A 27100-nucleotide genomic window follows, 5' to 3' on the forward strand; every position below is an offset into this window, starting at 1 on the left:
AGACGTATTAGCTATATTCTAAGGTTGCCAGCCTTACTGTCTCTGGCCATTCAATTCCCCCATGCTGCCTTTTCTTTTGGGGGTACGGCCAAGCATGATGCACCATTATCAGAACCCCTTATGCAACAGTTTCCCCTTATTTCATCTGCCACGGTAAGGATCTCCTCCAGTCCAACAACTTTGTCTAGCCTCATAAGAAGCCACTATTTTCTTCAAATGCCCAAAATGCATGCCAGTAAGTTGCATTAGAGCCCACCCCAAGGTAGGAGCGAACTAAATAGCCCCCAGTGACACTGTACACAGTTATCACTTGCGCATTTACTTACCCTTTCTTTTTCTCAGCGCAGTGGCTATAGAAGTATTGCATTCATGCAATGTGTATAGCCAGGCCTGCTCCCACTTCTTCCTTTGTAAGTGCTATGCCAGTCACTGCTTCACCCTGTTGCCTCGGAGGTCATGAGCCAAGAACCAAGAAACCCTCAAATAACTCAATTGATTCTCCTCATTCCTCGAGGGTGAGGGAAATGCATACACTTGCCTGTAATCACTTTTCATTCTTAGTCCCCTTGCATTTTCCCCACAGCCAGATCACCTCACCCCCACCACCAAATGGGTATGCCCTTCATTGATTGTGAGGACAAGGAGCTAAACTTTCTGTCAACCATCTGCATCCCGGCTAAGTAATTAAAAATCTGCTCCAAAATTAGCACCTCCCTTTCTGCAAATGTCCCTAATTAGCCGCAGCCCTGTGGTACAGTGAACATACTCTTCCATGCAATACATGTTACTTCTACAGAAGATAGTCGTACTCCACCTCGGGATGCGCAATTGCAGCTTTTTGTAGACGAATTAGCCCCCATGCTTTAAATGTGTAAGGCTCCATGCATCTACCTCACTTTGAGAGTTAGAGTCATTGTAATTGTGTAGCGCTTATTACTCCTTAAGAGGCAACAAAGCATGCTATTGGACAGAGAACGTGATATACTATGAGGGAGAGCTTCATCTGAAGGTTGTTGTATTGCAAAGAGCTATATAAACGAATTATTTTCGTGTCATATGTGAAAGATGAGAACGGTGTTCTTTGCTTGTCTTGGAACGTAAAGTTTAAAAGTATTGTGGTGAGCAATTGACAAACCAAATGATGAGCTATTTAGTAGCAATTTTGTTTCACGTACACAATCATTAAACCCTTTTCCCGTGTGTGCAATTAGCACCTTCTCTTTTGCTCATGCACAGAAAAAGGATCCAACCCTAGCTGCTATTAGTGCTGGAAATAATGGGGATTCATCTGGATCCTTGATCCAGCAGCCATCATTGTGCCAGATCTGGGACCCTGGCCAGCCACAGTGAAATGCGCTGACTTTTCCCTGGTGCAACGGGTCACACTCAGCAGCGCTGGCACCTTGTGTGCTTTGAATTCAACTGATCAACATTCAGGGACTGGCAGAAGCCTCTAAATGCCTGTGCCAGCTGGGCCCGAAACAAATGCACCACTGACAGGGTAGATAGATAAGATATCTTTATTGTTTGATTAATTAAAATCTTACAATAAAACAAATTCATACAATAATCCATTATATACACTTTAAATAGTAACAAATCCTTAAAATTCAATACATCTTTCAGTGTTTACGATAAAATTCATACATTTAAGACTTTAAAAAGAAAATATAGTCGTTCTTAGTGTCCTGTTTCTTGCTCTTCGAGTTTTTTCCATACTTATATTAAATTTTCTTCCAAAGTAGAGTTCATGAGTACATCATTAAAATTATTAAAATTATCAGACAAGACCGCCCCCTAGGCAGAGGAGGCGGCGTAGCAGCCATTTTTCGTGATAAATGGACCTTTTCTCTAGACCCTATGGGCCCATCCATTGATGCTGAGGTACTCCATTTTTCTCTCACCTTAGGGGCTCATTTTACTTTAGGTGGATCTCTGGTATACCGACCACCTGGCCACGCAGGTAAATTTCTTGAGGCATTAGAAGACATGATAGTCCCACGCGCCCTGAAATACCCCACATATCTCCTTCTGGGGGATTTTAATATCCATGTGGACCAGCTTGATCTATCTGACACAGTTCGGCTAAACGAGGCGTTTGCAATGGCCCAACTGAAACAGTGGATCAAGGCTCCCACCCACTCAGGAGGTCATGCCCTTGACTTAGTATGTACCAACTTCAACATTAATATGTCTGAACCTGATATTTTAAACTGGTCTGATCACATGCTAATAAGATTCTCCTGGCCCTTGTCCCGCCCTGCTGAGACCAACCATGCTGAGGCTCATACACAGAAAATTAATTTAGCTTTGCTCTGTGATCATCTCGATACCTCTCGCCCCTCACTGCCTTCAGAAATTGAACCAGCAGTGAGCTTATTCAATTCATGGATTGAAGAAGGGGTTGCTCTTTCCACCAAACTAGGTCGCGTCTGTAGAGTTCGCTCCTCCCCCTCTAAACCCTGGTTCTCCAACACCCTCCGCGATCTTAAATCAGGCTGCAAAAAACTCGAAAGACGTTGGAGACAAGCATACCTCCCTGAGGCCAAGAAAGAACTCAGAACAGCTCAAAAGAAGTATTATGCTGCAATTAGAGTGGCAAAAAGCTCATACTATGAAGGGCGTATTTCCAAGGCCAATAACAACAGCGCAGAAATCTTTGCTGTTGTCAAAAGCTTTGTCTCTCCTAGCGCCGCTCACCCTCTTCTAGCCTCATCGGCAAAATGGTGTGAGGAACTCTCTGTGTTTTTTGTGGAAAAAATTGTTAAAATCCAAGATGATCTACTTACCGTATGCAACAATTTTCCATCCTCCATGACTACTCCTATCTCCACTATGCCCGCTTTTACGGATCAGTTTGCCCTCTTCACTCCAGTGAATACAACCGAGGTCGTGAAAATTCTGGCTACCTTAAAATCGGGTTCCCCTGCGGACCCCTGCCCAGCCAGAGTCCTTGCGGGCCTGGCTAACACAGTCGGCCAAGAGGTGACACATATTGTGAACCTCTCTTTTTCCAGCGCCACAGTGCCAGCTTGCTGGAAACAGGCAAAACTGCTACCACTCCTTAAGAAAAATGGCCTAGATCCAAAAACTCCCGCTAATTTCCAACCCATTTCTTTACTGCCAGCTCTAACAAAGATATGCGAAAAAGTTGCATTTTCACAGCTGGACCGATTCGTAGAAAACTCTCAAGCTCTCCACCCTGCGCAATCAGGCTTTAGAGCTGCTTTCAGTACAGAGACTAAAGAACAAAACACCTAGTCCTACCTGGATTAGATTTGAATAACAAACTATTTTTGGAAAACTTTCATGAATTGAAACACAAAAGATGGGGCTTTAAGAATTGCCTATTCTTCAAAAAGTTTTTTATTTATTAATTACGCATTATTTTATTGTGTGATAAAGACAAACGTCCCTAATACAAACATATATATACAATATGAATGACAATACAATACATTAACCGCACCCTGGACAATTTAAACATTCAATCATCTACCATACTTGGCCAATCCATTCATACCAAAAAACTGACTCATACTCTACTAAACTGAAAGGTCCTTCAACAACTACTCCTTATTGAACACAGATAATTTATCCGTGTTGGACTTTTTAAGACAATTAATTTCTTAATAAACACTTTAAACCCAAAGAAAACATCAAGGGCAAGGCTTTTTATATGGAGTGTGTAAAGGACCGACTGGTCGACTGGTCTACGCGTTTCAAACCTCTGACATTATGAGGTTCTCATCAGGACCAATGTATTCTTATGAATATCTATGCACGTATGGTCTCAGCCTGCTTTAAATCCAAAGGATGTTTCATTCAGCTGGTGCCTGGAGCCTACGATTTCGACTAGTCGAATAGTATGGCGTTCGTTTGTTCCCTTTATTTAGCGTGGTCGGGCTTTAAATATTCCTCTGGCATCAGAGACTGGTAGCTACTTCTTTTCGTCGTTGCCGCCATCCAACGGAGCCATACATCTGAACCGGGGGTTGCCCCCGGTTCAGATGTATGGCTCCGTTGGATGTCTCTTGTTTACATGGCCCAAAAACAACCTGGACACGACGAGAGTCCAATTCTGCTTATCATCGGTCTTCCGCTGGCTGGCCTTGGCTCAACTCAAGTGTAATGAGAGCAAATCGGAAATTCTGCTGTACGGCTCCTTCCCAGATAATTTCTATGATTCTCTCTGGCCCACCGATTTTCCCAGCCCCAAATCCACAGGTGGACCTGCAAAAAACCTAGGAATCTGGTTTAGCAATAATCTAAGATTTGAAGATCACCTGAAAAAACCCACCGGAATCTGCTTCTCTACTCTCAAAACTCTACGCAGATTCCTTCCTTTGCTTCCGCGAGCAGCTAAGGAGACGGTCATTCGCGCTCTGATATTATCCAGATTGGATTATGCGAATGGTCTCTACTGCGGACTCCCAGCCTATCTGATCCACCGCCTCCAAGTCATCCAAAATGCTGCGGTCCGGCTGCTGTTCAACATCCCCAGAAGATCTAGCGTCCGCCAACCTCTCCGAGACCTTCACTGGCTTCCAGTGGCTCAAAGGATCTTATTCAAGATCCTTGTGCTAGCATACCGTGCACTCCACCTAACAGGCCCTACCTATTTGAGAAAAAGATTTTCCCTTTATGTCCCCAACCGCCCTCTCAGATCAATCAATCTTCATCAAATGACTGTACCAAAGTTCAAATATAGTAGGCTTGGTGGACAATCCATTTCTGTTAGAGCAGCGAGAGCTTGGAATGCCCTCCCCCTGCAACTGAGATCAGCCCCTTCCATCATGGCATTTAGGAAAGGCCTAAAAACCTACCTCTTTAACACCAACGCCTAATGGCTGTCCCTCTTTTGCATTTACTGTGATCTGCCCCCTTCCTTTTCTCTCCGCGCCAGGATACTATACTATTTAGTAGCAGAGCGCGTTACAAAAGCCTCTATAATAATAATAATAATCATCTGAGGAAAGACATCGAATCAATGCCTGTCTGCATGTCCTTATCCCTCTTTGGTTAAATAATCTCTTTAGGTTTAAAGCATTTTTATTGAGACAAAACCAAAACATGGGGAAGGGGGATAGGAGGGCAGGGTTACATACAATACAATAAAGGAAAAAGGTGCAGCTCAGGAGCGTTGGCGAAGGGTAGTTCGGTGGTCCAGAGGAAAAGCACAATAAATGAAAGGCAAAAAACGCAATCTGTTGAACCCCTGCGTGCATATCCAACACCCCAAATCTGAGCAATGAAAGCCAGTAGCAACTCAACAAAGCACAATCCAACCCCCCCCCCCGTCACCCATCCCCCCAGTAAAGAAAAAGGGAAAGAAACAATACCCCAACTCCCCCGTCCGATGGCTCCGCACCAGATCTGTCCGCCCCAGAAAGCCCGCACCCCCCCCCCCCAAGGACCCCGTCTCACATTTAGTCTAATCCGCCGGGATCATCGGTGGCGTCAGCCTAAGAAGCCTAAGATACCTCGAGCAGGTGAGCTCCCGGAATTCGGCGGACAACAGCGCTAGGAAGGGTTGCCACAGCTCTTCAAATTGGTCTATCTCCCCCGCCACCATAAGCGACAACTTCTCCATTCCCAGCACATGCCAGAGCCTATGCAACCAACCCGTAATGGAGGGAACAGTGGTGGTGCGCCAGTGGGTAAGGACGTTCTGGACCGCAGACCCCAGCGCAATCGCGATCTGCCTACCCCTGCGGGTCTTCAGTGGGTACATTAGGTCATTGGGGAGGCCCAGCAAAACATACGCCGGAAAGCGCGGCAGCTCTATCTCAAAGTGCTTATCCACCTCGTCCAAAACTTCCTTCCAATAAGCGGTCAGCACGGGGCAATCCCAAAGAATGTGTGAGAGGGTACCCTCCTGCCCGCAGCCCCGCCAGCACCCCCTGTCAGTGTTTCTATGCATTTCATACAGTCTCTCCGGGGTGTAGTACCAATAAGTGGACACCTTGGTAAAGGTCTCCGTAAGGCCCGTATGAAATGCAGAGTGCCGCGCCCGATACGCAATTTTGTCCCATTCCTTGTGGCTGAGTGTCCTACCCAATTCTCTGTGCCAGCGCTCCCTCCCTGGGTTATAATAGTGAAACGGCGGGGGTTGTAGGTACTTGTACAAATCGGTAATTAGCTTAGCATCGGAGGTCCGGGTAACCAACCACCTCTCGTACGGTGTAATTTGACGAGCAGCGGCGTCACGCACCTGGGGCTGGAGGGCCCAATGCCGAACCTGCATGTAGCGCAATCTGTCCAGCTCCGTCAGGCCGAATTCCCGCCGAAGTTGCTGAAAAGGAATCACGCCCTCCGGTCCATAGATCTGGAAGAGCATTCTGCAGCCCGCATGCACCCAATGGGAGAAAACTCCCGGCTCCATCCCTGGGGAGAAGTCCGGGTTACCCACTATGGGTGTGAACGGCGAAGGGAAGGTGGTAAGGCCCCGAACCCCGCAGACTGCATCCCACACCCTCAGGGGGACCCGCGTAACAAAAGAGGCGTAAAGGTTAGGGGGGCGATGCGCGCGGCGCAAGAATGGAACCTCTTGTAAGGTGCGGCCCGCCACTGCCTGGTCTTGAAAAAGCCAGTGTTTGTCGGACTCCCACCTGCTCCACTCCACCAGATATCGCAGCTGCGCCGCCTGAAAGTACTTACGGAGGTCCGGGACACCGAGACCCCCTGCCTCCGGAGCAAGCGTGGAGAGGACCCTCTTCATCCGCGGCTTGCGGCCCTGCCAGACAAAGCGGGAGATGTCAGCCTGCGTGTGTCGTATCTAGCCCACCGGGGGCTGGAGAGGTAGGGCCCGAAAAAGATACAGTATCTGGGGCAACACCGTCATCTTAACCGCCGCGATTCGCCCCAGCCAGGACAGTAGGCCCTTGCTCCAGTGGCCAAGCTCCTCCTTGATCTTCCTGCTGAGGGAGGTATAATTGGCCGCAACCATCTCCGGTAATGTGGGCGCCAACAGAATCCCCAGGTATGGCACCGTGGACGAGGACCACTGCATGGGGAAGAGTCGCAGAAGGTCCCTCCTGGTATCTGCAACCAGGGACACATCTAACGCCACCGACTTGCTCATATTCATTTTGAAGCCGGCCACACGTGCAAAGGCGTCCAGTTCCTGGATGCATGCAGGTAGCGACCTCCTAGGGTCGTCCAAGGTCAACAGGACATCGTCCGCATAGAGGCTAACCGTGTGGACATACTGGCCCATCTGGACCCCAATAGCATCCGGGTTGTTGCGAATCCTCTGAGCAAACGGCTCCATGTAGAGGGCAAACAGAAGCGGCGAGAGGGGGCAGCCCTGCCTCGTGCCGCGTTCGATAGCAAATCCACCGGAGCTACACCCATTGACCCGCACCGACGCTGAAGGGTGCTTATAACAGTTGAATACCATGGTGCGGAACTTATCAACGATTCCCAGTTTCCTGAGAACCAGCTCGAGATACGGCCAATGCACTCTGTCGAAGGCCTTCTCCGCATCAACGGACAGCAGCCTCCGCTCCCCCGGGACCCGCGAGGCCTTCTCCAGAACATGCGTCACCCGCTTGGTATTGTCAACCGTCTGTCTGCCGGGTACAAAGCCAGCCTGGTCCTCCTCCACCAGTCCGGGGAGGTGCGGGCCCAGCCTGGACGCTAGAATCCCCGTATACAACTTGAGGTCGACATTTAGAAGCGAAATGGGTCGATACGAACCGCAGAAGGCCCGGTCCTTCCCAGGTTTCGGGATTACCGAGACCGTCGCGCTCAGGAGATCCGGTGGGATGGCTCCCGGTTCGGAGAAGGAATTAAAGAGCCGAGCAAGGACAGGGGCCACAGTCGTGAAAAAAGTCTTATAAAACAGAGACGTGTACCCGTCTGGGCCCGGGGCCTTACCATGCTTCAGCCGCGCTATGGCGGAAATCACTTCCTCAACATGGATATCCCGCTCCAGATGGTCCGCCTGAGCGGGATCCAGCACCGGAAGGGCCACTGACTCCAAATAGTCTTCGGCGTCCCGCGGCGAGGAGGGCTCCTCAGCATACAGCGCCTCGTAGAAGCTGCGGAAGGATTCCGCTACCTCTGCGTCCCCAGAAACGACCACCCCGTCCGTACCCACCAGTTCCTTCACGACGCTACGCTGCTGCGTGACCCGGAGTCGGTGTGCCAGGAGCTTACCACATTTGTCCCCCCCAGTGTAGAAGGCATGCTTCAAGCGCAAGGCGGCATACTCCGCCCTATCAAGATCCAGTGCCGACAGGAGTTTCCTCGCAGCCTTCAACTGCCTCCACACCCTTGGAGCCCCCGTGCGGCGGTGGACCTGCTCAAGCTCCCGGACCTGAACGGTCAGCTCGTCCCTTTTCCGTCGCCGCTCCCTATTTTCGGCTGAGGAGATGGAAATAAATTCCCCCCGGAGGACCGCCTTCAATGCCGCCCACTGTGTCTCTTGTGAAGTGTCGGTGTTGCTATTGTCAGTTAAGTAGTCCCGTATGACCTCCCCAATGCGTTCCACTACAGCCCTTTTGTGTAAAAGGGTGTCTCGAAGGCGCCATACCCCCCTAGAGGGAGAGGCCGCCGGCCATTTGAAAACGCCGGCGACTGGTGCATGGTCAGACAGGGTCAGGACCCCAATGTCCGCCGCTGTGGCGGCGGCGCGCATCGGTCCACTCACCAGGAGATAGTCCAGCCGTGAGTAGGTTCGGTGTGCGTGTGAAAAGTAAGAGTAGTCCCTATCAGTGGGGTGCATGTAGCGCCAAAGGTCGTGTAGGTCCATTTCCGCAATCCGGGCTTTCACAGCCTGGGACAGTTCCCCCGTCTGCGGGGAGCGCTGCGCCGACCTGTCCATCGCAGAATCGAAGACCATATTAAGGTCTCCCCCCAGGATGACATGGCGGTCGGGAGAAGCAGTGACGTCCACCAACACGGAGTCCAAGAAACGCTCTTGGTGGTCATTTGGGCTATAAACGGAGCCGACCGTGAACGCTATACCTCCTAAACGCATGCGATACGAAAGAAGCCTCCCCTTCTGTTCAGCATACTTATACAAAACCTCCCCCCTAAAGGAGCTCGCTAGAAGAATGGCCACCCCCGCAGTCTTGTTCGCTGCCGAGGAGAAAAACTGGGTGAGGAACTTAGCAGAGCGCAGCCTATGGCAATCCCGGGACAATAAGTGGGTCTCCTGCAAGAGGCAAATGTCCGCCTGCGTCCCCTCCAGCAAAGATAAGATCGCTCTGAGCTTCACAGGGTTATTCAGACCCTTAACATTAAGGGACACTACCTTTAGGGCCGACATTCCTCCCGGGGATCAGGAACGCTGTGCAACGGGCAAGGGATCAGCGGGTGGGGCGCGCGGGGCAGTTGCGCGGGACAAGCCAAGACAGACCAAGCGTGGGCAGGGACGACATCGGACGGGACGTTCCCAACCCCAAAACAACCCCTACCCCCACCCAAAACACAACCATGGCAACTAGCCAAATGCAAACTTAAACTCCCCATTGTCCCAGTCAACTTCATAGTCCAAGTCCAGTCCCCCTGGCAACCAGACAGTGATAGGATAATCAAGTGGACGTCCAGCCACCCGCCCCCCCCGCCCCCCCCCCAGGCCCCGAACCTGCAAGTTGAAGATGGCGAAGTCGTTCTCCCCCCGGAGTGATTCATGCAGTGAGCGCCACAACGTGGGCGCCGGTGTTTTCCGCCACTTCCATCACTGCACTGTCCATGCCAGCTCTGATGGTGGGCGAGTCCGGTCTCTCTGAGCGCCCCCGGGACCGTCTCCTGGAGACTCGCTGCCAGCCAGTCCCCCCGGAGCGCCCTCTTCGCTGTAGCGGTGCTTCGCCCTCTTCCGATGCAGTGATGCCCAAGACTCCGCACGTTTCCTGCAGGGACCTGAGGTGATGCACAGTTCCGTTCCACCTGAAGATGAGCCGGAAGGGGTGTCCCCATGCATACGGCGTTCCTTGCTCTCTGAGAAAGTCCGTGGTGATTTTAAAAGATTTCCGCTTTTGCAATGTGATAACTGATAAGTCCTGGTAAAGGGCCACCGGGTGTCCCCTGAAGATCAGTGATGGCCGCTTCCGTGCCTCTGCTAGAATGCGTTCCTTAAGCGTGAAGTCCGGCAGAAAGGCGAGGATGTCCGGGGGCGGCGCCGATGTTCTCCGGGGGGGGCCCACCCTATGCACCCTGTCTATGCGGATAGGAAAGTCGTCTCCTTCGCCCAGCACCTCTCGAAACAGGTCACGTACATATCCCGCCACATCCGCTCCTTCCTCCTTGGATGGCACACCTCGGACCCGGACGTTATTCCTCCGCGACCTGTTTTCAAGATCCTCCGCGTGCGCTTGGAGGTCAATTTGCTGGTCCCGGAGGCGCAGCACCTCCTGCTGTAGGGATTCAAATTCTTCGTCCCGTTTCTGGTTAGTATCTTCCACCGCGGCCACTCTGTCTCCTAGGCCATCCATCTCCCGGCGTAGCTCTCGTACTTCTCCCGCCACTTCCATTTTCAGGGTTTGAAAGTCCTCCCGGAGAGAACTAAATAGGGACTCCATAAAGGACCTGGTGACCGGGGGCTCTCCGTCAGTTGCCCCCCCCCGAGCCTCCGGCAGTCCCAGGCGAAGGCAGCCCCCTGTCGGTTCTGTGTTGTGTCCTGCCAAGGAGCTCGGGGAGTGTGCGCTCTCCCTTACGGCCACCTCTGCTGCCTGCCATGTCGAGGAGGAGACCAGGCCAGGCCCCCCGCTGGACGGACCCCTCTTCTGTCCGCGGGGCCCGCGGCCGCCCGCGGCCCTGCGAGGAACCCCCAGCCCAAACCACTCTCAACGGCTACCGCGCCTCCCTCCGAAGGCCGGGAATGCTGGGCCCCTCAAGTCCACCGTGCCAGGCCCCTGCCCTGTCTGCCGTCCGGGGCTCTGCGTGCCGCCTCAGTCTTGCCTGGGCGAGTGTGGGTTCCCTCCGCTGTCTGCTGCCGTGTAGCGGCTGGTTCAGGCCTCCCCGGAGGGCAGAGATACGACCTTGGTGCCCCCGGAGCCGCGCGTGTGCCACTGCCTGATCCCGTTGAGGGCTGTGGGGCTGGGTAGAGGCCTCTGTCCCTCGGTCACCCTCCTCCGCCCCTAGGCGGTCGCTCCGTCCGCTCCGTCGCGTCTCGTTCAGGCCCCCAGGTTATGGCCGGGCCCCCTTCTGCGAAGCCACACCTCACCTCCTGGCCCAGTTGGGTTCTTGGCCGCCGCGCTCTTGTCCCTCCGCTGGCCACCGCTCCCCGTGCAGTGGGCCCAGGCTGGCTGCCTCCTCCAGCCCCGGGATGCTCCGGTCTCTTCCGTGTACTGTCTCCCTCTTATCGCCGCCTGCAGAGTGCCATACGCTGTGCTTGCGCGTCAAAGCTTGTCTGCAGCGCCCCTGGATTCACGTGTCCCCTCGCTTGATGCTTTATGGAGCCAGCCACCACGCTATGGGGCTGACCCCCTGCCATCACTGCTGCTCCGGCCCTCGCGCCTGAGCCACCGCTCTCTGTCTCTCCGCCACTCTGGGCCAGCCCGAAACGTGGCGCGTACCCTCGGGGCTTCAGGCACCCCCTCGTCCGCTGCGGGCGCCGCGCCTCACCCAGGTCCCTCGATCTGGCGTCCGACCACCTCCGCTCCTAGCAGCAGGGGTCGATGTCGAGCAGCCGGAACCGTTACCTCCGTGCCTCGCGGGGCCTCCTCCCCCGCCGTCCGGTGAGCTCCGTCGGTGCGTCCCCGCACGTTAGGTCCTGGCGCACCGTTGTCTCTATGTCTCCGTCTCTCCCTCGGTCGCGGGGGCCCGGCTCCGCCAACCGCCGCTGGGTCTCCGCGTGGGCCTCCCCGTAGGCTCTCCCTTTCCACCGCCGCTCCCAGAGTCTTCTGATGCGGGGGGAGCTCTCCGGCCCTCGGCGATCGGTGGCTCTCCGTCCGGTTAGTCCCGCACACGGGGCTGCTCCTTCTCCGTGCTCCGCTGCGTTCTGCGAGACCCCGCTCGCAAGACCGGGCTCTCGCTTTGAATCTCGGCCGGGGCCGCTCTTGCCCGGCTGGCTCTATGCTCTGTCCCGTCCCTGCGTCTCCTCTCCAACGGCGAGTCGCCTCCCGTTCAAGCTTCCCAAAGGCTCCGAGCGGGATCACTGCCTCCGCTTATGTTCCGGTATCGCTGCCGCCACTGCATCACGCTGTGTGGGGGGAGATACAGCAATTATACCGGGATCCGGGGCCCAGTAGAGCGGGAGCCGGCAGGGAAAGCGTCCGTTCACGCCGCCATCTTGGCCACGCCCCCTAAATAATCTCTTTAAAATAATTACTCTTTCATTTTTCAATTCAGGACAGAGACACAGTAGATGAATAATGTTTTCCTCCCCAGATTTACACAGCCTACATAGAGTGTCATTTTCTAGTTTTTTAGGTCTCGCCTGGCGTAGGCTGCGCAGACAAGCGCAGTCTCGCTGGCGAGATTTAATGATTTAGGGTAGCTTTCACTAGCAGGGTTTAAGCCCCGCCCCTCTTTTCCATTGGCTGGCGTCACCGTTTATGGTAAACGGTGGCCAGCCATTGGAAAAGAGCTTCCAGTGACGTACACTTTTCTCTTTTAGAGCCGTTCCAGTTGGACTGGCTGCCCTGACTTACTGCTGGCGTAAAAGGTTTGTTATCTTTATGGGGCCAAACACATGGCCCCATAAAGATAAGAAACCTTTTAGCACAAAAGGAAGTCAGGCGAGCCAGTCCAACTGGGACGGCTCTAAAAGAGAATAGTGTATGAACGAAAAACGTCATGGCGAGCGCTTGTTTTTCAAGCCTGCCGTGTTTGCCTCTTGCAGGTCACTGGAGCGACGAGTGTGCCACTGGGGCGTGGGGGAGAGCAAACAACCCTGTACTGGTCACCGTGTTCTGTTTGTATACCGATGCTTGCTTAAACCCAAGAGGCGCTTGGTGGGCGCTATACCCCGACATTGTCACGTGAGAGCTTGTGTCTCACTCTTCGCCAACCAGCAGGAAGTGCGTGGATCTAATGGGAGCGAGGGGCACTTATGGAGGGGAGAGAGTGTATCCCCCACAAGCACGAGAGTATCTCTGAGGCACATGACAGTGAGTGCACGTGTGAGGGCGTGTGAGATTCGCAGAGCCGTGTTTTTTGTCTTGAAATTTTATATAGCTCGAACTCAACCCGGAGGTATCATGGCGCTATACACGAGCACCAGCTGTTGCAGACGGGCACATCCAGGTTTTGTTAGGTGTGGGGAGATGAAGTGATTTGCCCAGAATCATAAGAGGTTAAGCCGCAGAGACTCGAACCTGGTAACCCAGCTTCGAGGTCATTCGCTCTAACAGTTAGGCCACATCTTAAGGAGTCCAGCCTGCAGGGACAGGGGCCCATGTACTTTCACTCCAGAGTGTGTCACTCCTGGGCGTGTCACTCTTAAGTTTGTCAGTCCTGTGTGTCTCTCCTGAGGTTATCACTCCTGGATGAATCACTACTGGGTGTGTCATTACTGAGGGTGTCATTACTGAGGGTGTCACTACTGAGGGTGTCACTACTGAGGGTGTCACTACTGAGTGTCACTGGGGCGTGGGGGAGAGCAAACAACCCCGTACTGGTCACCATGTTCTATTTGTATGCCGATGCTTGTTTAAACCCGAGAGGCGCTTGGTGGGCGCTATATCCCAAACTTGTCACGTGAGAGCTTATGTCTCACTCTTCGCCAACCAGCAGGAAGTGCGTGAATCTTCTGGGAGAGAGAGGCACTTATGGAGGGGAGAGAGTGCATCCCCCACGAGCAGGAGAGTACCTCTGAGGCACGTGACAGTGAGTGCATGTGTGAGGGCGTGTAAGATCCGCAGAGCCGTGTTTTTTGTCTTGCAGTTTTATATAGCTCGAACTCGACCCGGAGGTATCATGGCGCTTTGCACCAGCTGTTCCAGATGGGCACATCCAGGTTTTGTTAGGAGTGGGGAGATGAAGTGATTTGCCCAGAATCACAAGAGGTTGAGCCGCAGAGACTCGAACCTGGTTACCCAGCTTCGAGGTTGTACGCTCTAACCGTTAGGCCACATCTTAATGAGTCCAGCCTGCAGGGACAGGGGCCCATGTACTTACACTCCAGAGTGTGTCACTCTTAAGTTTGTCAGTTCTGTGTGTCTCTCCTGAGGTCATCACTCATGGATGTATCACTACCGGGTGTGTCATTACTGAGGGTGTCATTACTGAGGGTGTCACTCCTGAGGGTGTCACTCCTGAGGGTGTCACTGGTGCGTGGGGTAGAGCAAACAACCCCGTACTGGTCACCGTGTTCTATTTGTATGACGATGCTTGTTTAAACCCGAGAGCCGCTTGGTGGGCGCTATATCCCAAACTTGTCACGTGAGAGCTAGTGTCTCACTCTTCACCAACCAGCAGGAAGCGCGTGAATCTTCTCGGAGCGAGGGCTACATATGGAGGGGGAGAGTACATCCCCCACGAGCACGAGAGCATCTCTGAGGCCCGTGACAGTGATTGCACGTGTGAGGGCGTGTGAGATCCGCAGAGCCGTGTTTTTTGTCTCCCAGTTTTATAGAGCTCAAACTCAACCCGGAGGTATAAGGGCGCTTTACACGAGCACCAGCTGTTCCAGACGGGCACATCCATGTTTTGTTAGGCGTGGGGAGATGAAGTGATTTGCCCAGAATCACAAGAGGTTGAGCCGCAGAGACTCGAACCTGGTTACCCAGCTTCGAGGTCATATGCTCTAACCGTTAGGCCACATCTTAATGAGTCCAGCCTGCAGGGACAGGGGCCCCTGTACTTACACTCCAGAGCGTGTCACTACTGGGCGTGTCACTGGGGCGTGGGGGAGAGCAAACAACCCCGTACTGGTCACCATGTTCTATTTGTATGCCGATGCTTGTTTAAACCCGAGAGGCACACTTCACACGTACTGTAATGTACAAACTACGCACAATCCGTCATGCTCAGTCTTCTGAATGAAAGGCATCTACCGTTGAATAAATAAACACTGATCGTGTCTCCCAGCTGTTTCACATGCAGACCCCACAGAGGGCAGTGCTTCGACGCGCACCCTCCGAGCTTTGTAACACTCACTTGCAGCTCTGTACACCTCCAAAGCCACACACCAATTCCTATGTGTACCGCTCCTCTGTCCCAGGCCACACGCTTTCTCAGCGTACTAAAACTCCCTTGGATGTCTAGCTCCTCTTTACTCCTCTTGGCGCTTTGTTGTATGCTACAGGAGCAGGCGTAGTGCTGTGAGGTGAACAAGGGAGGGCGCCTCATTTCCTCACAGCTGTGATCAGTAGCAATCTGAGTATGTCAGGCATGTGAGGAGGGGCACCGACCACCAAAAAATACAATAATTCGGTTCTAAATGCAAGCCTGCAGCTGTTCCACAACTACGTGTCAACAACATCGGTAGTCATAGGCGCACTGTTGACACATTCTGTAGTGTGCACACCATGCACACACTTGACACGTACTGTAGTGTACACACCACACACACACTTGACACGTACTGTAATGTACAAACTATGCACAATCCGTCACGATCAGTCTTTTGAATGAAAGGCAGCTACCGTTGAATAAATAAACACTGATCGGGTCTCCGAAGTCCGCGCTCGGCATTGCTCACAGTGAGGACTCTAGAATCTTCCTTTCACAAACTGTTGCTAAGCTCGAAACTGCATTAAAGGTTTGCAAGGTTTGGCTCCCTCTAACGCACAGCTCTTACCTTCATTAGGTACACCTTCTGTGTTGTGTACCGCTCCCATTGTACCCTTCACACTTTGTAGCACACAGTGTAGACAAGGGTATTCATAGACAAGTGTAGACACTTTCTAAACAAAAGGGGTCATATGTGGTTCGGCGAAGTGGCAAACCCTCTGCAAGGGTTAACTGGTCAGCTTTCAGTTGACGATTGCTGCATTCAGGTGTTAAACTGATGCTAATGATGTGCGGCTTTGCTCATACACTATTAGTAGAAAAACTGTCAAAAAACTGAAATATTACTGCTACATATTGTACCACATTATGTTTCATATTCGACTTTCCTTGCTGCATAATTATGTCAGCCCTATTCTTCAATGCCACTTAATTCTAGTGGCCGTGCTATAGTGCTTTATAGTGTTTAATTAGCTGATGTAAGAAATGCCTCATGGGTAGATATTTCTATTGTTCTGGTGTCAATCTGGCACTGGCCAGATGTGGCAACAACACCTTGTCACAGCCTTGAGTGCTAGTCCATTGGAAGAACCCCCAATCTGAAGCGAGAATAAACAGTATACATGGGTGGCGTGTCATTATATCCAAATAAGTTTTTCTGCCCCTATAGATTTTGTTTCCAACTATCGCTATCATGTAACTGCGGCGTTCGTGGTGGTTTTTTCTGGCTTATCTGAACGTCATAGATATTTTCACCATTCAGAAATAAATAAATCTAAAGGGAAAGTTGAAAGAAATGAAGGGCGACAGCAGCTCAAGTATTTAGGATTACCAAATCAGGATTCACGGTGTTACAGTTCGCATGAAGCACACAACAGGAAGCAGCTACGGATAGGTCACATTATAGTACTTGGTGTCATGTGACACAGAGCGCCACCATCTGACACTAATGTCACCTGATAAGTAATGTAAACCCTTCTCCCCACCATAATAACAAAAAGATGCAACCAGGTCTGGACTGGCCCAAAAGCAGCAGCAAATGCTGCTCAGTGTGCACATTCACCCTGCCAATAACAAGGATTACTGCCTTCACTATTGAAAAACATAGCCAATAGGTCTCGCCTTTGGGCCCTTATAAATATTTAGTAATGCAGCACAATATCCTTGGTTCTACAACATCAACCGTTGCATGGCTAAACACTTATAAGGTCCCGAAGGCGAGACCTATTGGCTATGCCAATGCTTGTTCCAAGGTGGTGCATGGGATAAACCCGGCAGTACGCCAAATCTTGCTTTAATAAAAATGTGTTTGTTTTTCTGCGACCATGCCGTATCCAGGTATTGCTGTACCATCTTTTTTGACAAACCATTTATGATGGGCCAAACAGGTTTTCTTTTAGTAAAGGTGGCTTTGTCACTTATTATCGATAAGTGATCTGTAATTTTATTAATAACTTTCTTAAATGGTTCCTGAGTTATGGTCGAGGCCCATATCTGCCTAGCCTCAAATTCTTTAAAAGCCGCTTCCAAATATTTCCAGGTAGATGATTTAATATTTCCATTAGTTTCTTTCCACAGTAACTGGGACATTAAATTTTCTTGGTCATTTTTTATTCTATTCCAGACTTTAATTGCATGACCTTTTCGTGCGTACAGCTGGTTATTGAGACCAAATTCCAGCCTTACTGGAGTTTGCGATGCATTATTCGGCAGATGAAAAAGGATTTAAAAAATTTTTGAGGTAGCATTGTTAATAATAACTGCATCTTTTCCGTTTAAGGCCTCACTGCCGTATGTTAGAGAGGGTAGCAGTTTGGTCGATATTACCTTTAGGAAGGGACGGTAAGTTAGGTCGCTAATTGACAGGGCCATCGGCACTCCTCCTGTTCGGAATCTCCTGCTGACTGGGAACTAGCTGGAGCCTAACACTTTGATTCCAAGAAACAAAAATAATAAGCTTATCGCTTCACAAGTGCTCAAGGGATAAACTATGATTTAGGGGCAGGCTTTTGAGTTTTTTAAGATTTGAATGTCAGAGATATGTATGCACTCTAAGCATGTGAGAAGCATCTGTCTATATGTGTAACTGCGGTAATAATCATATATATATATATATATATCATGCTCCAAGTAGCACCCAGCTGCTGAACTCTTGTTCGACGGGTGCTATTCTCCGCCATCGTGAGGGTGAAATCACGTAAAATACTACAGCTTCCAAAATGCGGAGCTCTCTAGGGAGTTCATGGTGTAATGCTAAACCTTATGGCTGCCAAAAATGTTACCTGCAGGAGTGCTTAACATTTTTTGAAACTATGGCACGGCGAGGGATGGTAACAAGGCACAAGCAATGGAAAAGGAGGCATAGAGGCTGGTTTCACGAAGGACGCCATTAATCATGCTGCGTGTAAGTGACATTTGGCAAACATGACTTTCTTTTTATCCAAGAGGAAATGCAGCTGTTTAAACATAATGTGGTATTTACCATTAGGCTGTAGGGCACACCCAGACATGGCAGCCATAAGGTTTAGCATTACACCATGAACTCAAGTAGTCCTTCGTCACTGGCCGTGATAAAGTGCTTCCCCAATGAAATCATTTGTGGTTGTATTTAAATGTGCTATGTGTTTAGAGCTGCGTTGATGAGCACTGAGGAAGGATAAACGCTGAAATGCATTTGCTCTATGAATGATGCTTGAATAAAGAACTATTGAATACCTCCCGAGAGTGCTCTGCATTTTGGAAGCTGTAACATACATATATATATATATATATACACCCAAAGTAACTTGTTTAGCAAAATTATAATTTTAAAAAATGGAGGAAAAAGGAGTATAATTCTAAACTTATCCTTTGCAATTTGCATGCAGCTCCTTGATGCCAGTTTATAACTCACTAAGCTATAATACAAGCATTGAACCACGTGACCTACAGATCATACCAGGATTTCGCACTACAAGCCTTAACCTCTTGACTTAAATATGTAAAATACAAAGCTGTGACTGACTGATACATACTGTGTTTTACGGTGGGCACATGAACTCTCAATGTTATTTTATGAGCCAACACTGTGAACAAGACAACATGATGAGACCCTGAGTAAGTGCACTGACCATCAGAGCTATCTTACTGTTATAATACCACAGCACTAGCTGGATACATAAAGTTTTCTGCAGCATTTGCATTTAACCTCACGTTACTTTCAAATGCAGCCTGTTTGGGAAAAGTAAGTCGGATCACATTTACATTAACACTTGCCCTGCTGCGAAATTCTTTGCATCAATATTCAAAAATATATAATACGCATACAAGTTGACTATCACATTTCACTCAGGATTACGCCCACTAGCTGATGCCACGCCTTCACCTCCAATTTGTGGGGCCCCGGAATAATTATTTTCCTATTTCTAGCACTGGCCACCTCTTCTCTGCTATTGGAAAAACTATATGTTTTTCTTGCCAAACTAAATGCACAGTTTTAATCTGCGCCCTCCCAATGATTACACTGCGCCGCCTTCAAGCAGCAGAATATTTGCGGCTAAGCACTAGTCTCACCCCGTTCGAACTTACCCTTCTTCGCTCCGAGCAGCGAAGGCCGCACACCGTCACGTCACTTTGATGTCATGACGCTCTCCCAGATTCCCCAGCCGCGGCTACTACCCGTACATCAGAAGCCGCGGAACCCCTGCAAAAGCCCCGCCTTTTAAAGGGGCAATGCAGCGCAGCTTAGCCTCTCCGCCCAATGCGCATGCGCCCTGGTGATGTTGCGGTCTGATTGCATTTCTCTGAGGATGGGTGTAAGTCAACTAGTGTCACAATGCGTCAAATGACATAGCGGGTCCTTGTCACCCACTGGCGCGCTGTATAACAGAGAGAAACGCTACTTTCGCTCAAAGTGAACCGAGCGCCGTTCTGGATTGTGTTTCAGCGGTCCTGTAACTGCGGGAAAAACTGCGGAGGAAGGCTCAGGACTTTGTTGTGCGACAGCCGGCGTTTTAAGTATCCCCCTTTGAGAGCGAGTCTCATATCTTGCAGAACAGTCTCACTAATGAACGGTGTCCGTGGACAATGACATTAATAGATCCTCTATGCCCAGATAGATTTTTTTTTTTTTAAGTCTGCCTTGGGAGAACTTTGACTCGTGTATCGTATTTCATAGGCGAAAAAAGCCAGTATTCAAGGGTATTTATTTATTTATTTAATGCAGTTTTAAATAGCGCGGACTTTACCCAAAGGAGTCAGAAAACTTTACAATAGAACCAAGCACCTTACATAAGGAGATTTATACAGTAGCAAGTTACAAATACAAGCCGCATAATTAAAGTAAAAAAAATAAGATAAGGTGGCTAAATTAGGTTAATACAGGTAAATAATAAATATTTACAACGTTAAGCTAAAGTGAATGCCAAGAGGCCTTGAAGGTTATGAAAAAGGGTTGAATTATTCCTGGAAGTGTCTTAGGAAGAGAAGAAATTTAATATCTGTTTTGAAAGTCCGATAGAGGCGGTGGTTCGGAGGATTGGAGGAAGCGGGTTCCAAATTCTAGCCGCATTGCCTGAGAAGGATTGAGACATAAATCTTTCCCTTTTAAAAGTAGGGGGCTTGAGCAGTACGTTTTCTGCATTGCTGAAAAGGGTACTTAGAATGGGAACGTAATTGTACTTATATAGCGCTTACTATCCCTGATAAGGCGTTGAAGCGATTTTCGTTGAGAAGCATGCGACTCTAGGGCCCAAAATTGACTTGTATAGGAAAATATAAGTTCATTCGATCGGTGGACATGTGAGTTTGTTAGCTGGATTTAACAGGATAAAGAAAGGCTAGAGGAGGAAAGTCTAGAAAGTGTTATTTGGGAGACCATGGTATTAAAATGAGGTTTGGGATTAGTAAAAGGAGGGCTAGATGAGGGAAGGGTCTAGAGAATGTTAATTTGGGAAATGGTAGTAGTGAAAGAAGCTATGAGATGAGTCAAAAGAGAAATAGTGAAAGGAAGAGTCCAGCAAGAGTTATTATAGTAATGGGATTATAGTAGTACAATGATGTTTGGGATGAGTCAGGATAGAGGATATATTGAGAGAGGTATAAGCAGGGCCACTGGAATTGTGCAACTGCAGCAATTTTCACATAGTTATAGATTAGCCACATGTGCCACATAATCCATCATCTGCAGCACAATTTGTAGATTTTAACAACCAAAAAATTGATTTTAGCTCACACGGTTCGATAGTTACTAAGAATGCAGAGACGTGCTGCTGCACAGTGGAAGGCCCTTTGCAAAGCAGGACTGGTTACCTTTCCGTTGTTTATTGCTATATTTGGGAATTAAATTCCTACTGAGATACAACCAAGGCCCATACAGTGTTACAACGTTTAAAAATGACAAACTAATGAAGTAACACTTACAAAATGGGCTGCTTTATGCCACTTCATTTGTCTTTTCGTGCCACAAAACGTATCAACCATGCTGCATAATGTGGCCCTCTCCTGCCACATAATTCCAGTGGCCCTGGTTATAGATTGAGATAGAGTAGTGCATTGGAGAGAGTAGAAGGCCTTTTGTATTTTTACAGTATGAGTAAAGGAATAAATAAATAGATACATAACTACATAGAAATGTATACAGGTATATGGAAATAATAAAGATATATAAAGAACATTTCTTTGTGTATTTGTATTGTTTTGGGGAATTTTTATGCATTTTTTAAAACTTATTTATCTTCATTTTATTTATTTTATATTTTCCCCTATAGTTCAGTAGTGAAGCATTTATACATACAATTGTTATGATTATATTTACACATTGTGGTAGATACAAGAAAAGAAAATACACCTATAAGCATCAATTCAAATCAAAGAACTCATATACCTTATCACACATTGTGATAGATAAAATAACTAAAGCAGAGACCAATAAGCATATCATCAAATTATGTATATTTAATTTACACAGCGACCTATATACATATTTCCTTTTCAAACAAGAGGACAGCACAATTTCCCCCCAGGGAACTGGGTATATCAATGTAGAAAGAAAAAGCGTTCCTGGAGGAATTATTTACAGTCTAATGAACAATTTTTGGGGTAAAAAAAATCCAACTGTGAACAACAAATACATAAATATTTCACAGAAGGTGTATTGTTATAACATGTTTTGTTTTGTATTAAGACATTTAGTATAAAGCACATCAAATTACAAAAGATACAGTACATAGTAAAAGGTGAACTAGTAAACAAAACTGCCGCCCGCCCTCCCCCCCCCCGAAAAATGATCACAACAATCAATAATCAAATGCATCCAGTGTATGGATCATAGAGAGGCGTAAAATCCTCTTAACCATGCAGATATATTAATTCACAGTCCCACGAAGTTGCTGTTTAGTTTCAACAGTTAGATGGACTGACGAGCCGTATTGTATAGTGAATGATGTTAAGGAGGAAACAACTGTCAACGTTTTGGTCTCTTATGGCCAAAAAGTCCGCGAGACCATCATCAGGACTTAGTGTTGTGAATACCCAAAGCAGGACCACGTCTAAATGTTCTTATTTTATGTTCAAATATTTTATTTATTTTTGATCAGAAATAGAAAATACCATACAAAAAAGAGCACCGGAAAGAGGTACAAGTAATTCCTAACTTGATAACAAATGAATTAGCTAACAGTTAGACAACAGTTTAATACTAGGTAAGAAACCTTTAAGTACCAATAAATACAATTGGATAATAGAGAAAAAGAAAAGATCGAAAAGAACCACTAAAAGATAGAAATAGAATAAATTGTCAGAACCATAATAAATCTTAGAGCTATGTAACTACAACAAAAATAGCTTTTTATGTATTAAATAATCAGATTAAAATTAGTGATAAATTTAAAGCTATATAATCATCAATTGTTTTCCAAAATAAATGATAATTAGAAGCGTTATGTGTAACACCTGTAAGAGATAGATTTGCTCCTCTTCTGGAAAAATTATTCATGCCTACCACGTATCTACTGACGGCAACAAAGCATTTTTCCAATTGGCAGTAATGGATTTCAATGCGGCTGAAATTAAAAAATCTTAAAGTTTGCCATTAAGATCGGTCAATTTTGTTGTAAGAGAGACTGATTTACAAATCAATATAGCATACGACAAATTATCTGTGATATTCAATATTTTTGTCACAACATTCCAAACAGCCTTGCAAAACTTACCATCAATAGGACAGCCAATCAAGCATGTGCCTCAACGATCCATCATGCTGCGAACGATTCCAACATTCAAATGAATTCAATAATTTTGACTTAATTAATCTAAAAGGAGTCCACAGGCAATTGAATAGAATAAATTGGTTAGTTTGATATAGTGAAACGGGTAACCATCCCGAGAAATGGAAGAAACCGGATCACCAATATAGAGGAGTAGGTCATCAGCAGAGGCTGAGGTTTTAATAGGAACATTATTAATAAGGAGACCTTCAATTTCCATATAATTTCTAATGGCAAGTAGCAAAGGTTCTATTGCAAGCAGAAAAAGTAAAGGCTATAACGGGCACCCTTGTCGAGTACCTGTAGCTGACTGAGAAATTTGAGCTAAACCACACTTCTCTAAAAAATTATCAATAAGTGATAAATCATTAGAATGAGGCTTATTATATAACTTTGAATAATAATTCATAAATTCATTCACTATTCCTGTATGAGATATAAATGTTTGCCCATCAGCTTTGCATATAGCATTAATTTGATTTTTATCTTTCTTAATACGAAGATAGGTGGCTAAAAATCTTCCAGATATATCGGCATTAATACCAAATTTAGCTTTAGAATTAGAAATTTGAATGCCTGCTCTAGTACTTAATATAGAGTTTAATTCATAACTAAGTTTTTGTAGTTGTATTTTGTATTTAATGTGATTAGATGTAATGAAAAGACGTTTGTTCTTGATTATTTGCTTGTCTATTTTTTTAATTCCTGCATTAAATGTTTTATTATTGTGTGCCATAACCTGAATTTGTGACCTCCCTGATATATGCCTTAAAAGCATCCCATCGATTAACAATTGATGTAGAGCATTCCTGATTAAAAGAAAAGTACTCATGAATTGACAATAACATTTTAGGTTTGTTGTTGTTGTTAAGAACAACATTTGTATTCATGCGCCATCTTCTTCGAGACTGTTGAGAAACTGTAGGATGTAAATTGCATGAGACAAGCACATGATATGAAATATCAATATTTTGGATAGAAGGGTCAGAAATAGAGGGAATTAAATGACGGTATATTAATAAAAAATGTATATGAGAATATGAATTGAGAGGATTAAAAAAAAAAGTACATTGTTTAGCCGCTGGGTGATGCAAACGCCAGATATCCACTAATTTAGTTGTTCTAAAAAAAAGATTTAAGTGCAAAATAAGCTTTTGGAGGAAGATATCTGATCTCGGAGCATCTATCCTAAATAATCACTTATAAGATTAAAATCACCTCCAATAATAACTAGGACATTACCCAATTTGAAAAGTTCTGCCGTAAAAAGAGACCAAAAATCAGGATCTTCCTTGGTGGGACCATATATATTAATCAAGTGTAAAACCATGTCATCAATTTTAATTTTAGTTATAAGAAAACGACCATTAGAGTCGGAATATTTCTATAAAATTTGAAGATTTTTTTTGCAAATAAAATAGCAACTCCATTTTACTTAATAAGGTGAAGAGATAATATTACCAACCCATGTTTTGTTCATGTACATTAGGATAGTGTCATCAACATGAGTCTTCTGCAATAAACAAATATCAGACTTATGCCTAGCTATATAATCCAAAACTTTAGTGGGTAAACCTCTAACATTGAAAGAAACAAGTTTAACCCTGTTGTAAATTGAAACAACGATGTGATTAAGCATTTACTAAAGACATTAATCCCCTTCCTTTAGAGCATGTTTCCTCTGTTATGTTGACCGAAGTTCGGACTCCATTTTGCATTGTCATGCTTCCACGTGTTCCCCACGAGAAGAGTCCAACCTCTGTGTTAGTTGCTCTTGTAATCTGCCTAGTAACAGTCTATAAATAGCTCCTTTGTCCATCTGGCGCATGCCCAGACTTGACCACATCTGTTATCAGTTAGCCTTGCTTGACCATGTTTTCGCGGGCTCAAGGAGTGTGTTAGCTCCGCCCACATATTGATTCAGTATCGAAAATGACCATAAATGGTAATGTTCTTCGGCCTCATGTTGTATCCACCCACTTATGAGCCCCTCTATTGTGTATAAAAGGGGACCATGTACGTAAGTTCTTTGTGCTACTCTATGCAATACTGAAGAGTGTTGTATGGATTGTAGGACCACCCTTAAGGGTTAATAAACCTTGTCTTTGTACTTTGCAGTTTCCGTGCCAACTTCCTTATAGATTCCATTACAGGAGAGCGAACCCTTGTGTCCTGCGGGCCTAGCTGGGGCCTGTATTCATCAATTGGCGCCCGTCACGTGGGGCTCATCGGCGACTCGGATGCTCAAAGGACTGGTCGCGACGAAGGTGAGGAATCTGGCCGGGGATGTGATCACTGCCAGCGGCGTTTTAGCTCTGGCATCCCGAGGTTCTTCTTCCTTCCCTTCCGAGCTGACCGTCTGGGTGGCGCCGGTCCTCGACTGAGACCTCTTCTGTCGGTCCTGCCGTGAAAGCCGTTTGGGCGATTTTGGAGCTTGGCAGTTGGAATCTGGACTCTTGATTGGTAAGAACCGTTGTACGGTACTTGCTCCGAGTTTTTGAAGCCTGGTCTGGCTATTTGAGTTTGATTTGTGATGACTGGTCATATTTTGTATTTGTTATTGTGAAAATATATGCGTTGCAACACATATAGGCAGGTAATGTGGAGAGATTTCTCCGGAGCTGTGTAACTTTGAACGGCGCAACGATTAAGTGCCATTTTCTTTATAATATTGCATATTTTGCATTATTTCTGAGCATGCCTGCTTTTAGCGCACTCCGTAAGTGGTGTTGCTGCTTTGGAAACCGGTTGAACCTCGAGGAATCTGCTCCGGCTCCCCCAGAGGGGACTCCTAATAGGGATATGTATGTGAAGCATGGTCTTTCTTCCATAATGTACAGCACAGTATGGAGGAAATATACTAAGAAAGATCCTGAGTTACGATGGCCTTTGTATGGATCGTTTGATATACGTAAGATTGAGTATGTGGAACAGTGTATGTGTAAACGGCGTGCTCGTCAGGATATGTTTGAGTGTGTGCGGTTGTGGGTGAAGGAAGTGCGTGAGCGAGAGAAGCGTGAGAAAGCGCTGTTTGATAAAGAACAACGGAAGAATGATCATGTGCGAGCACAGGAAGCGAGGCGTCGGGAGGACAGAGAACAGACGGAGAGACAAGAGAAAGAGCGTAGGCTGCAAGTCTCGGGTCAATATGCTGTTCGGCAGCCACTTTATCCTGTCCTTAATAATCTTGATGATGATTTTTATTTACTAGATCGCTCTCCGCCCCCTTATGTTGGCGCATCTGCCCCGAGGCCACAAGATTCTGACCCGGTTCCGGGTAAGGTAGATACGCGGTCCATGCTGCCGGCTGAGCGAATGGCTGAGCTTCGGCAAATTTCTTTTCGTGCACTCAATGGCAAGGTGTCCCTGGATGAATTGTTACGTTTTTGGGCGCCGTGGCAGGATAGAGAAAAATTGTATTTTTTGGGTCACTTTGCTGATGAAGTGATTGCTGCTTTCCGGAAATATTCCAGTGTTTTTGAGCCTGATGATGTGGTGTCGGATGCTTAAGCATTGCATAATGGTGTTTTCTCTTCCTCTAAGGCTCCTGATACGGCTCGGCGGCTGTTCGCCTTGCGGGACGCGGTGCTGGCCCTTAAAGAAAAAGCGCGCCAACAAGCAGCGGAGGAGAAGCAGTCGGATTTGTGTACAGCAGAGGGCCACTCATCCACCTCCCAGTCAGATAAGGATGGCATAGTGCATGCTAAACCAATGCGAGAGGCGGCGCCTTTGTATGTTCCTCCTAAAGGAGCGGGGACTAGCTCGGACATCACCTCTGCTGATGCTAAGGGATATTTTGTGTATAATTGGGTTTATACTCCTTGGCATAGAGCTGATGTTATGGCATTGAAGAATGCATTGCCTGATCCCCGCAAGAATCCAGCGGCCTTCTACGAAGAAGTCGAGGGGGCCTTGAATTCTTGCGTTATGACCTTAGCGGACATAGACCTGTTCTTTGGCCTTATTCTACCACCGGATATGTGGCGATCTGTCCGAAAGGTAGATGATATAGCTGCTTTTAAGGCTCGGTGGTCTGAGCTTGAGGATGAGGATAAGGAACGGAAGCCCGCGCAGAAACCACCACAGATTATCTTAGATCTCCCCGCTGCTATTCTGACTAAGCTGAAGACAATTATCCCCCCTAAAAAGATTGACTGGAATATGTTAGCTTCATGTAAACAGAAAGTTGACGAATCAGTTGCAGACTTCTTTACGCGCTTCGAGGAAACGTT

At 47.4% G+C, this 27100-nt stretch overlaps 1 protein-coding gene across 2 annotated transcripts in view; it reads right to left on the reverse strand.

The window, feature by feature from the left end:
- The window catches only part of MATCAP1 (microtubule associated tyrosine carboxypeptidase 1), a 153189-nt gene extending 133905 nt beyond the window's left edge, over window positions 1-19284 (reverse strand). For both annotated transcript variants that reach the window (XM_085639170.1, XM_085639169.1), the window contains exon 1: window positions 19192-19284. The gene's annotated coding sequence lies outside the window, so the exon portion shown is untranslated. The remainder of the gene's footprint in view (window positions 1-19191) is intronic.
- Window positions 19285-27100: the final 7816 nt, after the last annotated feature.

The sequence above is a fragment of the Triturus cristatus genome, chromosome 12 (genome assembly GCF_964204655.1).
Source record: "Triturus cristatus chromosome 12, aTriCri1.1, whole genome shotgun sequence".
Classification (NCBI taxonomy): domain Eukaryota; kingdom Metazoa; phylum Chordata; class Amphibia; order Caudata; family Salamandridae; genus Triturus; species Triturus cristatus.